Consider the following 14,239-nt stretch of genomic DNA (forward strand, 5'->3'; position numbering starts at 1 on the left):
TATGCATTCAGTAATAACTGCTCGAAACACCTGTGTTCAAGGGTACACGTTCCAAACCGTATCAGGTCAGCTCTTGTGTGCTGCGAGCAAAGAACCAGGAAAGCAGTGACACAGAAAGACGTGTTTGAAAGAACAGGCAACGGGGCTCTGAATAACTTCCTTCTTCAAGCATAAAACACCTGGTAAGGAAACGTAACTTAAAAGTTTGAAAATGAAGAACAGATGCCTAATTGAAACGGCTTATCAGAAATGCGAACAAACTAATTTCAGGTCTTAGATCCTAACCAAAATTGCTGTCATCTAGCATAACACTCATCAATGTTTAAAAATCTGTGTATCCTGTTTTTTCATTTTATTTACTTTTGTTTGATTTTTGCTAATCTGCATGGCACCTTTGCAAGGAAAACATTCTTCAAGAAAAGAAACGTTTCTGCCCAGAATACATTTAGAGAGTTTTAAGTGGGTAAAAAGGACAGTAATTGCAATAATTGCTAACCTTCAGTGAGTAGTTATCATAGGCCTGATGCTCTTCGACATGTTTTAAATGTATTAACTCATTTAAGCGCCATCACAACTCTTGTCTCCACCACTGTACCCCTTGGAAAATGGGGTGCAGACCAACAGCCACAGCCCAGCTGTGAGCCGTAAGCAGTGGGCAGGATGTGGACCTACCATCGGGTCCCAGAGCCCACGTTCCTAACTGTTCCCCACGCAGCATGACAGCTCACGCACTGGAGCCCCACCAGCTCCACCGTTTGCTCAGTGGCGGGCGACACTCCTGCGTCACACGGAGGTGCGGCTGGAAGGGCCGCCATCAACAAGCTCCCACTGGGCAAGTTGTTCACAACAGAAATCGGGTAAAAGGGGGCGGGCGTTCCCAGGACAGCATCCAAGCAAGGGAGGCTGGCGTGCGGGTCTCAGGGGCCTGGACAGGAGGCCACGGCCCTGCACACACGCCCTGCAGGGCACAGCCTCCCGCAGGGTCACCAGTGAGATCAGGTTCCAGCCAGTATGACTCTGACGTCACGCCTCACGGTACCTCTCTGGGACTCATGGGAGCATATCTGTAAGTGTATGCAGCTGAAAAGAGCACTCAACCCCCATCCATTCAGCAAGTACTATTCTGGTTTGGGGCTTGTTTTATGGAGATGTAATTCACAGACCATAAAATTCACCCTTTAAAGTATACAATTCAGGGGGTTGTAGTATATTCACAGAGTTGGGTAACCATCACGACTGTCTCATCCCAGAACATTTCCACCCCCCCAAAGGACCCCTGTGCCCCTCAGCAGTCACTCCCCATGCCCCCCAACCCCACCCAGCCCCAGGAGACCACCAGTCTGCATTCTGCCTCCATGGACTGGCTTATTCCAGACATTTCTTTTATTAATGGGCTCACATGGCACGTAGCCTTTTGTGTCTGGTTCCTTTCACTGATCACAGAGTTTCCAAGGTCCGTCCACACTGCAGCGTGTCAGTGCCTCCTTCCTGTTTATACAGAGAAACACTCTGCTGGATGGATGGCCCACTCTGTACCGATCCCTGGTCCCTCGGTGGGGGTGACGTGACAACACGCAGCAGGTGCTCCCTGGGTGGTGGCACCGTCCCTACACTGTGGGCACAGAGACGCGCGACAGTCAGTGCCCTCAAGAAGCTGGTGGGTTAAAGGAAAACAACTTTAAAATGGAAAATATAAACACCAGGTGTCAGAACCACCGGGGTATGAAGGTGGGGGAGGGTTGGGGAACGGGGTGACCCCCGAGACCCAGATGTGTGCTCACCAGCCAAGGCCCTGCCTGGCAGGTGCAGTATGGCAGCCCAGCGCGAGGTGTTACCTCCGCCTGGTCACACAGGTCACACACGTGGACACCAGGTCTCCCAGGGGCTCCTTACTGAGCGCTGCAAGACCCACCCGCGCCAGGCCCCGCCCACCTGTCATAACGCCTTTCCTGCTGCAAGAGCGAGTTCACAGACACCGTGTAAGTGGCCTCCTCACAGCGGCGACTACCTCGCTGAGCAAACAGCTTCTGCACAATCGATTCTACACCCCACCCATCGAGAGCAGTAACAGAGGACTCCTTCTGACACGTTCTCCATCCACACATTCTCTCTCTCAAGGGCCTTCAAAGCATCAAGGTACTTCCTCGGCTATAATAAAAGGTAAACAGGGAAAGGAGGCTGTCCGCAGGCCTCCAGCTCCCTCCTCTCGCACAGAGCGGCTGGGCCACCGCAGTCAGACGCACAGGAAGCTGGCTGCTGCCTGCGGCAGCCAGAAACCTCAGTGATTTTTCTTCGTCTCTTTAGCTGGCTTACTATTTTATCCAAGGAAATGTGGGCGGCCTATTCTAGGTCATTTCTCATGACGTGCCATTTGTTACTCTTCAGTGTAATGAAGTAATGGCATTTAACTCAGAGACCCCCACACCGATTTGTCTTGGAAAAGCTGAGAGATTCAGAATGACCCTTATTGTCACAAGGAGAAAAATATCCATCCTGCCAGACAAAGCGCTCACTAAGAAGGGAGCAGGCGCAGAGAGCGTACAGAAGACTCTGGAAGTCCCGGGGCTGTGATCAGAGTCAAAGCCAAGGGACAGGCCCCACGAGCAGAAAACACCCCAGCTGGCAGGCGTGGCCCCAAGGTGGAAGGGGAGGGGGTGATCACAGGAGATGGGACACTGGTGGTCCCCATCTGGTGGGGACAATGCTGGATGAAGGCACGAGCAAAATCAGCAGGTTCAGCACAGGTTCTACCGGTTGGATTAACCCAGTCAATCATCTGCCATGAAGACCTGGGAGGGGAGGGGTCCTCAGAGTCACAACCCCGAAATGGCCAACAGCCAGGACCAAACTGCCACCTCTCTCCAAAGCACACACTTCCCACCAGAGGAGGGTGCCCCACTGCATGTCATGGGGCGGGTGACCAGGAGGGGAGGACACCTGGACAGGTAACTCCCAGGAAGCCCTGAGACGTCTGGGCTGAATGTCCACGGCCATGGACCCTCCACTGGGTGGGACTTAGCTCCCTAAACACGTGCCACGCCAAGTGACGGGGGAGAGGTCAGGAGTGCTATCCTATGGGAAGAAGGGACGACTGGTCAGCGAAGGTCACAAGTGAGAGGGAATTCCAGACAACCCAGGGCTCAAAGGGAAATGTGATAAATTCACAGGTAAAAAGACAGCAGGGGGGCCGGACTGTGGCTACAGAGGGTGGGGCCTGTGCATGGGGCTGGGCTGCAGGGGCCGTGGGAGGAGCAGGGGCTCTCAGATCTTGGGGACCGGGACGTGGCTAGTTCTTACCCAAGCTATGAAGACCCCCACACTCTGCCTCCAGGCAGCCGGCTGCAGCAGGAAGTGGGCGCCGCACACGCTCCCTGGGCCTGCAGCCCTGCAGCAGCCTCCTCCCAGCCAGGCAGGACGACTGGGCCCTGGAACCAGGACGGGGAAGGGCTACTGTGGCCTCTGTAAGGTGACACTTTGACCAAACACATTATTTAAAATAACGAGATTTAAACCAACCTGTTTCATCTGAAATTGGACTAGATTCTGTCTTAAGCTTTATGCATTAATCACAAACAGTAACATCAGTAGGTATAATCCTGTTTTAAAGCTGTACCAGGCCCCCTCTTACCCACAACACCTCCCGCAGGCCCCCTCAGGGGGATACCAAGCTGAGAAAGGCGGGAGTTCTGACCCCAGAGAGCCCTCGGGGTGGCAGGGAGGCCACCAAGGGCACAGGCTGGCCCAAGGGGCGCCAGGGGAGGCGGAGAAGCATGGCCACAGCCGGGGGCAGAGGCCGGTAGTGACAAGTGGACTACAGCAGGATATGAAGGCATGGGACGTAAAAACAGACATTTAATTAAAAATAATCTCGCCTGTCTTCTTAGATCACAGAAAGGCTTTAGGGGACGATTTAAATAAATGCTGTCCTGCCATATTATTGTTCCCATCTGTATCAACAACTCATTTGTACCAAAAACCCCACCACCACGTCTGCATGTACACATTCACTGTGCACGTACACACACACACACACACACACACACGGAACACCCCTCAGAAGGGCGCCAGAGACAGGCCCTCGGGCACCGCTGGGAGAGGGGTGAGGCGCGGTGTGGAAGGTCGTCCCTCTCTCTGCAGCAGGGTACTGAGTAAAACGAGAGCGTGATGTTTCACAATGAACAGCCGTTATGTTTGTAATGGGGAAAATGCTGTTTAAGCCACGGGAATAGTTGAACCAAGGCCTGTCCTTCCCACAGGTAAGTCTCCGTAGAGAAAACGTCCCCGAGGATGGTGGCATTACCCTTGAAATGTCTGAGAAGCGTGTGTGTGCAATGCCTGGGGTCAGAAGGATTAGGCCGAGGGGACCTGCTGGCACTCAGTGGGTGGCCCGGTGCTAGCCACTCCACAAAGTGGGAAAGGCAGTGCCACCGTGAGAGCTGGCTCCTCCACCTGGGCGGGTGGGTGGGGACACGCAGGGCACCAATAAAAGGCAGGGGCTGTCCAGCCTGGCAGGGAGGAAACCATATGGGGATCTAACTAAAACACCCAAAAAGCTGTGCTAGGTAAATAAAGACCAGAAATTTCCAACCATGTCCCCACATCCAGAAGACAGAAGAGGTCAGTGAATAAAGGAACAGGCAAGGTGACGGGCTCAAAGCCCAGGGCACTGTGGTGATGAGGGCTGCTCCCCCAGGGGCGCTCACCAGGCAGCGACAACATGTGCCACCACCGACGGGCAGTGTCGCTCTGAGTTCCATGGCGCACACCTGTGTCATCGGAGAGCCTGCTGCATAAGCGCCCGTCTGACAGACACGGTGCCAGCAGTGGCACTGTGCCAGCCCAGGGCGGGCCAGGCATGACAGGTCCGTCTGACAGCACAGTCCGTGCTCCCTGCCTCGGTTTCGCTGCCACCCTGAGACAGGGTGGGGCCCTGAGGCCTCTGACGGGACGGGAAGGGGGAGCCACTGCCCACTCAGCTACCTCTAGAAAAGTATAACTTTGTAGGTAAAACAAGGAACCCTCCATCACAGAACACGACTACCGGCCCCTCCACTGTCACCGCAGGGCCCCCACCCTGAGCTCTGGGTGTGAGGGGGCTCGCTCCTCACAGACTCCTGTGCCACAACCAGAGCAGCTCAGGCTGGAGTGTCACCCTGTGGTCACAGTTCCAGGAAGTGAAAAGGCCTGACACGCAGATAAGTTGCCCCTCGTGATAAACCAAACAGGGCAGCTTGGAAACTGGAAAGAGAGAAATACCTCAAGTGCCAACAGTGCCGGTAACGCCTGGGCTGCCGGGACACTACTGCAACATGAACTAAGACACCCCCCTCAGAGCACGGCTGCGGGCAACCAGCGAGGGCGAGAGAAGGGGACAGCTACAGTTATGACTACGTGACACCCACACTGCACAACCCCTACAATAAACCTCTTCCCGTAATTAGGAGCTTAACTGGGAACCAAAAACATTCTCTCCTTGATGAGCGAGCGGGAGTCGCTCTGTGCTCTAATCCCTTGTACGCCCAACTTGGGGGATTTAAACCTGAAACGCTGACACCTCGATGACGGAGATTTTAGCACTTAATTACACAGGTTTGGAGCCAACGCAGAGAAGACAGTCCTGCTTTGGTGAACGCAGCATCACAACTCAAGAATCTAAATTCATAAAACTCTGTGGCTCAGCAAAAACAACTAATGTTATAATCAAATTGGGTTAGCTGTCGGGCTGTTTAATTCTAATGTAAATGGTGTCTGATTCAAGGTTACAGACTAAACCACCGGCACAGCTCCCAGTTCTGTTCCACGGTTGAAAGCCTGCAACCCACAGACACGGGTGTTCAATCAGTGGGTGGACCATCAACAGACAACGGCCACAAATCAGGGACAAAAGCAGGACAATGCCCACTCTGCCAGCCAGGCAAGATGACATAGTTTGGCCATACCCAAGTGTCAACTTCCTGACACTAAGAAAGACACCAAGTGACAAGGAGCAAACTTCTCCTCTCAGAAACACCTTGGCTCTGGCTCCCGTCCCACCCCCACCCCAAGCAGGGTCCCCAACCCCACAAGTCAGCCCGAGGAGAAGGGCACAGCATGGGGAACGGGAGGCGCTGTGCGGAGTAGGCCGTGTTCTGTTGGTGTAAGAACACTGGCACCCTGTTCCACGAGGAAAAGATCTGACCACACCTGGGCACGTGACAGCCGTGGCGTCATGAGGAAAGAGTGCAGGGAAACTTCTGCACCTGTAATGATCCTTGACTTCATAACGCCATTTCCACAAAAGGAAAAATCTTAGTCTCCTAACATTCTTTTGGCTTGCCTGCATCGCTGGTATTGTAACAATGTCATGATTGGGAGTTTTTGTTCATAGAAATGCTGTTTGTTGAAATACTGATTGATTCTATCAGCATGTACCAAGTAGTTTTATGTACAAAAAAATGTGGGGCTGAGAGAAAGGTGAAGATGAGACCCAGAATCGCCCCCCACATCCAAGAAGTCTAGGGGAAGAAGGACCCAGGCATTCATTCATCTCTAGTCTCACTGAGTCACTCAACCTCCATTGATAGGCTCTGTTTATTTATAGTATTTGATAACCGTATTTATTTATAGGGAGCTGCAACTCACATGGCCATATCTTTACATAAGGAACCAGCCCAGTAGAGAGTGAGCAGTGTGACAAGGGACAGCCCCAGCAGATTCAGAGGAGCCCCTGGACAGGCCTGGGACATGTGGCGTTTGCGCGCAGCCGTAGACGACAACAGGACTGAGTAGTGCCATGAAGAAAACCAATGGAACCCGGGCCAGGAAGCTGCCGGGAACGTCTGAACAACTGCGGCAGGAGCACGAGGCCCCGGGCACCAGGCTCTGCAGCTGTATTCCTTCTAGAGGACAGAGGGAGCCCGCGGGGACACCTGAGCGGTGGAGGCGCTTATCACGTTGGTGTGTGCCAGCCTGGGGGCCGGAGCAGGGCTGCCCTGGGGCTCCCTGGGGTGGGGGCGACGCCCCCAGCCAGAGCCCACAAAGCCCACGCGCTCCTCAGGCACACACACAAAGCTCGGGCACGGAGGCCGCTCGAGGGAGTCAAGCCATCGCCGAGACGAGATCAATTCCACGCCATGACACGCGGGGCCCTGGACGCCCAGGCTGAGCACAGAAGGAGGCACTGCCCCACTGCGCTTCCTCGGTGACACGGGTCACCGACGTGTCCCTCCCTACTGCATCCGCACCTGCCTGCTCTGTCCCCCCACCACAGCAAGAGCTCCTCGAGAACAGGACCGTATCGCCACCACTGTCCATGTCCCCAGCCCCTCTGGGACTGCCTGGACACCGCACGCGCTGCACAGATACCTGCCAAGCGAATGAATGCACGCCCGTCACAGGGTGCACAGGCCAGGAGGGAGGAGAAACTGTGGAAACACTTAGAACCGGAGCACAGTGAAAATCACAGCAAGGTGTTTCATGAAGAGTGCAAAGACTCGAATCCCAACTTCTCCGGTTAAGAGACGTGTCCAAATTATTGCTGAAGGTAAGCTAACGTATCAAGTCTAACTGGCTTCCGCTAATGAGAACGCGGGCAGCACTTAAGTCGTTCAAACTGAAGGACGCAAACACTGTCACGTATGAAATACTCTGACGGCCTCCTGCAAGCTCCCTGCACGGCTGTGGGAGGTCAGGGCCAGAGAGCACCTCTGTGTCCCCAATGTCCCGCAGGTAAAGGGTCACGGCACAGGGACTGGGCTGAGTCTTCTGAGTCCACTGGACCCAACTGCCTGAGGACAGGACTCGGAGCTTCTCCGGCATGTTTGTGCTGCAGTTTCCAAACGCAGAATTAAGGACGCAGGCACGGAATGTGTTAAAAAATAAGCCCTGCAAAAATCTGGAAACAACTAAAGCTATAGCTGAAACTTGCTGAAGTCTCTGTACTGGTTTCCCACAGGTGTAAGCTCTGAGGAGCGGTCTAAAAACGTCTAGACCAACTGGAGAAGCTAAACGTAGTATGAATGCAAAATTACACAGAAATGCATTCTGACCGGCATCTTTACAAGTCGGTGGCGGCAAAACCCAAATACGAATCCGCAGGAGTTAGTCAACTTCAACTCGGGGGCAAACTGCACGAAGCCCTTAGATGACGGTTGATGTCCATTTGCCACATTTTCTAAAATCCTTAACAGTTTCTAAACTGTTAGACTGTCTTACTGTATTGCTATGAGGAATGCCTGTGTTTCCTCAGAGGCAGGTAGGAAATTCGAGCTCAACACTCTAGCTCCCGGAGATAAATGATCACTAACTAAGACTAGTTACCCAGGAAACGAACGGGGAGAGCCTGAGTCACGGCCTCAAGGGCCTGTGTGTTTGTACGGAATCACTTACTAGCTGTAGTTTTCCACCTTTACACGGAGCTCTCTTCCCACTCACTCAGGGTCCGAGGCATGGCTCTGTTTTCAGCTGCGTACACGTGACGCTGACAGGGGACTGCCTGGACCTGCACACTTCAGGTCAGCTGCAGTGTCACTGAGCCAAGCAGCAAAAAGATGCCAAGACAAAAGAGATTTCTATCTAGATAGGGGTCCAACACTGCCCTCCCACGCAGTGTTTGTTAGGGCACTACACACTCACCAGGCCACTGCCGACGAGTTAAAGCCATTACGGGCGGGGAAGGAAACATTCGGCTGCACTGGAAACAGCGGCCTGAGCTCTCTTCTGCGGGGCCGTTAGCGGCCAGGCGCCACTGTGTGACAGCAAAGACAGACTTCCTTCTCTGACACTGGCCTCCACTACAAGAAACCGGGTCTCTCTGAGAGGGGCTGGTCTGTTTGGGGCAGAAAAATTCAAAAGGCACCTGTTGACCAAATGGAGGCTTTCTGAGGTCCCTGGGGGGCCGTGCAGGAAAGGCTAATAACTACAGTAAATCAGCTCAAAAGACCAAGGGGCCACATAAAATCAGAAAGCCAGCACTGACGACAGGTCCTTAGAATGAGCAGGAATCTGACAAGCCCCCGTCTGTGCAGATGCTCAAACGGGGCACAAAACACAAAACTTGCCAGAAAAACCGTAAAACACAAACCCCCCGGAGAACAAATGTGCCGACTAGAGCAAAGTGACTGCTGCCTAAAAGAGTGGGGGTGGGGGCATAGCGGGCGCTTGGTTAGCTTTGACCCGAGCAGACTCAGTGTCAGACAAGCTCGTGGATGCCAGAACTAACGGGAAGGGCAGAGGGAGGCCCTGGACGTGGAGTGAGAGGTGGGCCTTTCCCTGCGGCGTCCCCCGTCTGTGGTGTGGCCACAGGGGACAGCCTGGGCCCCGGCAGGCCTCACAGACCTGGGACCCACACAACTCACAGCACTTAGGCAGAAGGCCGAGGCTCAGAGGCAGAGGTAGCCGTGCTGGCCCGTCGTTCTCCAGTGGCACCATCACCCCGCCCGGAAGGTCGAGGCCTTGGCACCCATCCTTGATGACAGCGCCCGTCTGGCCGGCACCATGTCTGAGTCCAAGGCAGCGCCCCACTGTGCGTCCCTGTCCAGCACCACCCTCACGCCAGCCACCCCACCTCCACTCCCTGGCCGTGCCCTCCCTGCTGGCAGGGTAACCACAGACAGAGGCGGTGACATAAGGGACTTATGGGGGCCGTAAAAACGCCTTAGTCACCACTCACAGTTTCGGGGTCTGTTCGTTGTGTCTCTTCACTGGGTGAACTGGAACTTGCAGGGCAAACCCCAAGCTGTCGGTCCCCGTCCGGGAGCGTGAGAACCAGCAAGAAACACTCTGCCTCATCATGTTGTCGGGGGGACACTCGGGAACACGTTTTTGTCATGGAAGCTGCCTCAGTGAGCCAATACCCAGCTCACTGCATAATTAAAGGAAAAGCTCCGCACGTCAGTCAGGTGGAAAGAATGAGCCTGGCACGGTACGCAGCAGAAATCCTGTTTTTCCCATGGGTTTCCCGAAAGAACTCCAACACCCAGGAAGCCGCAGCAGGTTCTCACAGGAGCCACCGGCTGACGCAGGAGCCTCTCCAGGGCTGTGAGAGGGGTTTCCTGTCTCAAGAAACCACACTTACTTCCCTGGAGCTCAGACCAATGGCGAACTCCTGAGGAGCCGCAAAGCCCACCCTGCTTTGGGCCGCAGAGCTTGGGGAGAGCCCACTGCCGCCCTGGGGCCTGAGAGCCGGGGCCCCACAGGGACAGGGGACGAGGCGGGCTGGCTGCAGAAGGGTAATTCTGAATGAACACAGCTGGGACTGCACATATATCGCAGTTCTCCTCCAGACAGCACACCGCGGGGCGGGGGCGGGGGCGGGGCACCCTGCCCACAGGAGGCTTTGTCCCCCCCCAGTGTAATGACAGATGGCTAAGACGTCATGCGGTGAACAGGATTAGGATGCTGGCTGCAGTGGGGCCAGGGAAATGGGAGATTTTGAGAAGAAGCTGCAGGGTACGAGGTTTGCACCGGGAACTAGCAGCCAGGTCCCAGACCCCACCACCGAAAGATCCAAAAGGACCTGGTCCTGTTTTAAACACTTCTGGTTCTATCCCGCCCCCAGGAGGCCAAACCTACCCACGGGGGCGGCAGGTAGGAGCTTAAAAGGAACGCCCTCAGACGGTCCCACTGATCACAGCCACCTCCTCACGGGTCCTGTCCCAGGCTGTCACTCATCTCCAGGAGCCCCACATACCTGGCCTGACGCTGCCCCCAACCTGGGGTGCAGGCCCAGCCCCCAGGAAGTGCCCTTTGGGGGAATCTGCACTCCAGTCCATGCTCCACGCACCCAGAGCCCATGGCATTTTTCAGAGACGCTCTCACACCCCTCACTGGCCAATGGCTGTCCCCCCCACCCCCAGTGAGGCAAGCGGAGCTGGGGCGGTGGCAAAGGCCATGCTGGGCTCCGCAGTGGTCCCCTTCCTCTCAGACAGCGGCCTTGGGGGCAGCCTCATTTCTGGCCTCTCCCCATTCCGGGTTCCTCACTGAGCTGCACCCTGCAACCTGGCTGGATCAGTATTCAGGGTGCTACCTGGCTGGGCCTCCATCTGTGAGGTTTTTGTTCACCTCCAAACTGTTGTGTGCACAGGTGAAGGAGGGTGCTCTGACTGGGTCCCACAAACCCGGCATTTGGTTCATGGACTGGGCACGAACAGGCAGAGGCCCCACCACGACTTCACTCGCAAAGCCTCCGGGTTCCCTGAGGACCTCAGAGCGAGGCCTCCACCGACCCACCCCCTGACTCCCGGGCCTGCCCCCTCCAGCACCTGTGCCCTGCCTGCCCGGCACCTTTCCCTCAACCTGCCCGACACGCACACATCCTGCCCAGGCCTCACAAGCAGCAGACAGGACCAGAGCTCCACGGGGCCGTGCAGGTTTTCCCCTCGCAGCTTCATCCGAAAGGTGAGGGGAAACGCCTCCGCTGAAGCCCGCAGGTCCCCTCCCCGACGCCACTCAGCCGCTCTCACTGTCCCGTGGACACACAGCCCAGACAACGGGTGACAACTCCCACGTGCTTCCCTGAGGTCGCACCTGAGACTCAGCCAGCTTTAGGGCCGGACAAGACATTAAATATACCCCAGTGCTAATCCCTCAACTTAAGGGTGATCAGGTTGATCCCCAAAGCAGGAAGGGGCCTCCTTGTGTCTGGTTATTCCAGCTCTCTATACAGACCAGGGAGCAAGCTTTCTAACAAGGCGTTTATCACATGCGTGATTCTTGGGAATGACGTGGAGAGCAGAGGACAGTGTGGAAAAGGAAAGCACTGTCCTGAAATGCAGGGTGGGATGTGATCTGGTGAAGCTCCCCGCGTTCGTCGGCTCAGCTCACAGCACAGCCCCACAGGGCGGGCGGCTTCCGCAACAGAAACGCGCTGCAGCTGATGCCTTCGGAGGCCTCTCTCCTTGGCCTGTAAACAGCTATTGCATCCCCCCTACCATCAAACCCCCCCCCGCCCCATGTCCCCACACGCTCGTCCCTCTGTGTGTGTTTGTATCCTGATGTGATCTTCTTATACGAGGTCGGACAAATAAGTTCGCGAACTCATCTTAGAAAAAGCGCTACACATCTCATTGCTGAATATCACTGTGGTCACCTTCAAAGGACTCCTCTTGGGAAGCTCTGCACCGACGCCAGCGCCTAGTCCACTCTTTAAAGCCATTTTGGAACTCTTTTTCTGGAATGGCCACCAGAGCTGTCGTCGTATTACCCTTGATGTCCTGAGTGTCATCCAAATGACTTCCTTTCAACATTTCCTTTATCTTCGGGTAGCACCCTCCCTACTCACCTGATCTGGCCCCCAATGGATTCTTTCTTTACCAGAAGATAAAGGAAATATTGAAAGGAAGACATTTTGATGACATTCAGGACATCAAGGGCAATACAAGGACAGCTCTGATGGTCATTCCAGAAAGAGTCTAAAGGGTGGACTAGGCGCTGCGTCCGTGCATAGCTTCCCAGGGAGAGCGCTTCAAAGGTGACCGGAGTGATACTCAGCCATGAGGTGTGTAGCACTTTTTCTAGGGTGAGTTCGCGAACTGAATTGTCAGACCTCATACTTTTATTAATAAACCAGAATTGGGACTACAGATGAAGTTTTATACCCAACTGTTTTTATTTACACCCTGGTCACTGGCACATATTGAAAAAGAATGTTTTTTGAGACCGTGTTTAAGGCGGCCTGAAAATCAACACAGCACATCCGGTTCAAACTGCCTCTGCCCTGGGCAGCGCGGCTGGTCTGCAGCTCCTGCCCGAACAAACACCTCTAGGAACAAACGAACGTCCCACACAAATGCGTCCTTGACACAAGGAGGCATCCATGCCTTTCAATCAGCACCAAAGCGCTTTCCAGAAAGGCTGTCTCACCAAAAGATTATAGGGTGTCACTCTCGGCTCATCTGAAAAGCACTCAGTATGATCTTTTTTAATCTTTGCTAATTTGATGGACAAAAATAGAACTGCATTATTGGTTTAATTTGCATTTTCATTACTTGGGAAGATTTTTTTTTTAGATTATTTGTCATTTGTGTTCCCTACTTCCTAACATTTCTTCCTATTTATTTCCAAGAAGAATGTTTTTAACCATTTATTTGCTTTTCACAAACTTAAGAAATGGTTCTTAAAGGTAAACACAACCACAAGAAAAACCACACGCGCGGCAGAAAGCAGCACGGGTTATTGTGAAATACCAGGGCCACCTTCAAGCGTCCCGGGCGCTTACGCAGCTGCCAGTCAGAGCTAACATTCCCAGTCGATCTGAAGCCACCTCTCCATTAAGTGTGAAAGATAACTGAAATTATCATACCGTTCTGGGTGGCTGGAAAATAATTCATTTTGTTTGACCTTTCTTGCTCAATTCCACATTAGTGTACTTTTAATCAAATATATCAATATGTACTAATTAACCCTGCTTGGAGTGAGTCAGAATTAACAAACCACTTCAATAGTAAATCAAAAACATCATAAGTGGCGTTTTCACTTTTTATAAGTCACACACCGTAGAACAGCAGACGCGTCACATCAGCAGCACGTAATTACACAACAGATGCCACAGCCCGTCCCTCGCACGGTTATTAGACTCGTAAAATATGCTTCCAAAATGAGAAAAAGGAGCTGTCAAGAACCGCATCTTATTATTCAACTATTAGACTTTCTTAATCATCAATCAGTTTAATTGCTCCTGACACGGGTTATAAATAACATTTTGTGGTTCAATAAAACCCCACAAGGCTAACCCCTTCGCTCCCAAAGCTGATCAGAAATCCCCTGGGACATTCCAGGAAGCCCCACAGCCTTCATTGGGGTTCAGTCATTCCGTTCCAACTGGAGGTAACACTCAGAAGCATTTTGCTAATTCATGCAAAAACCGTGCAAATACCGCTGTCTCACATTGCACAGCACTATTTTCAGTTAGATCCCTGATGGGTAGACGACTCATGTCACTCTGGTCCCACTGAATTAAAAACATCGCTGTCTAACCGTGTGCGGCAGCTGTGACGCCTGTCCCCTCCCCAGGCCAGTCACAGTGTCCCGAGCCCCTGCCCTCTGCCCCGAGCCTGGCACCAGCTGACACAGAGGCTTATCTTCAAGGCACTCAAGCTTGAGAGCTGATCACAAGGAAAAGGCAGGATTCAAGCGAGGACGGCCGTGTGACGTCCCCTTTACCGACCACGACACAGAGGCCACGCGCCGGCTGCATCTTAGCTCACGCGCCACTTCATATGGGGGATGGGGCTCAGCAAGCAGGGGCCTCATTGAACGCAGG

The 14,239-nt window shown here is 53.8% G+C and overlaps 1 protein-coding gene across 2 annotated transcripts in view; it reads right to left on the minus strand.

Moving 5' to 3' along the window:
• TBC1D22A (TBC1 domain family member 22A) overlaps positions 1-14,239 on the minus strand; it is a 273,872-nt gene that overhangs the window by 125,788 nt on the left and 133,845 nt on the right. The gene's annotated exons all lie outside the window — the stretch shown is intronic.

This window comes from Rhinolophus ferrumequinum, chromosome 10 (assembly GCF_004115265.2).
Source record: "Rhinolophus ferrumequinum isolate MPI-CBG mRhiFer1 chromosome 10, mRhiFer1_v1.p, whole genome shotgun sequence".
Taxonomy (NCBI): Eukaryota; Metazoa; Chordata; class Mammalia; order Chiroptera; family Rhinolophidae; genus Rhinolophus; species Rhinolophus ferrumequinum.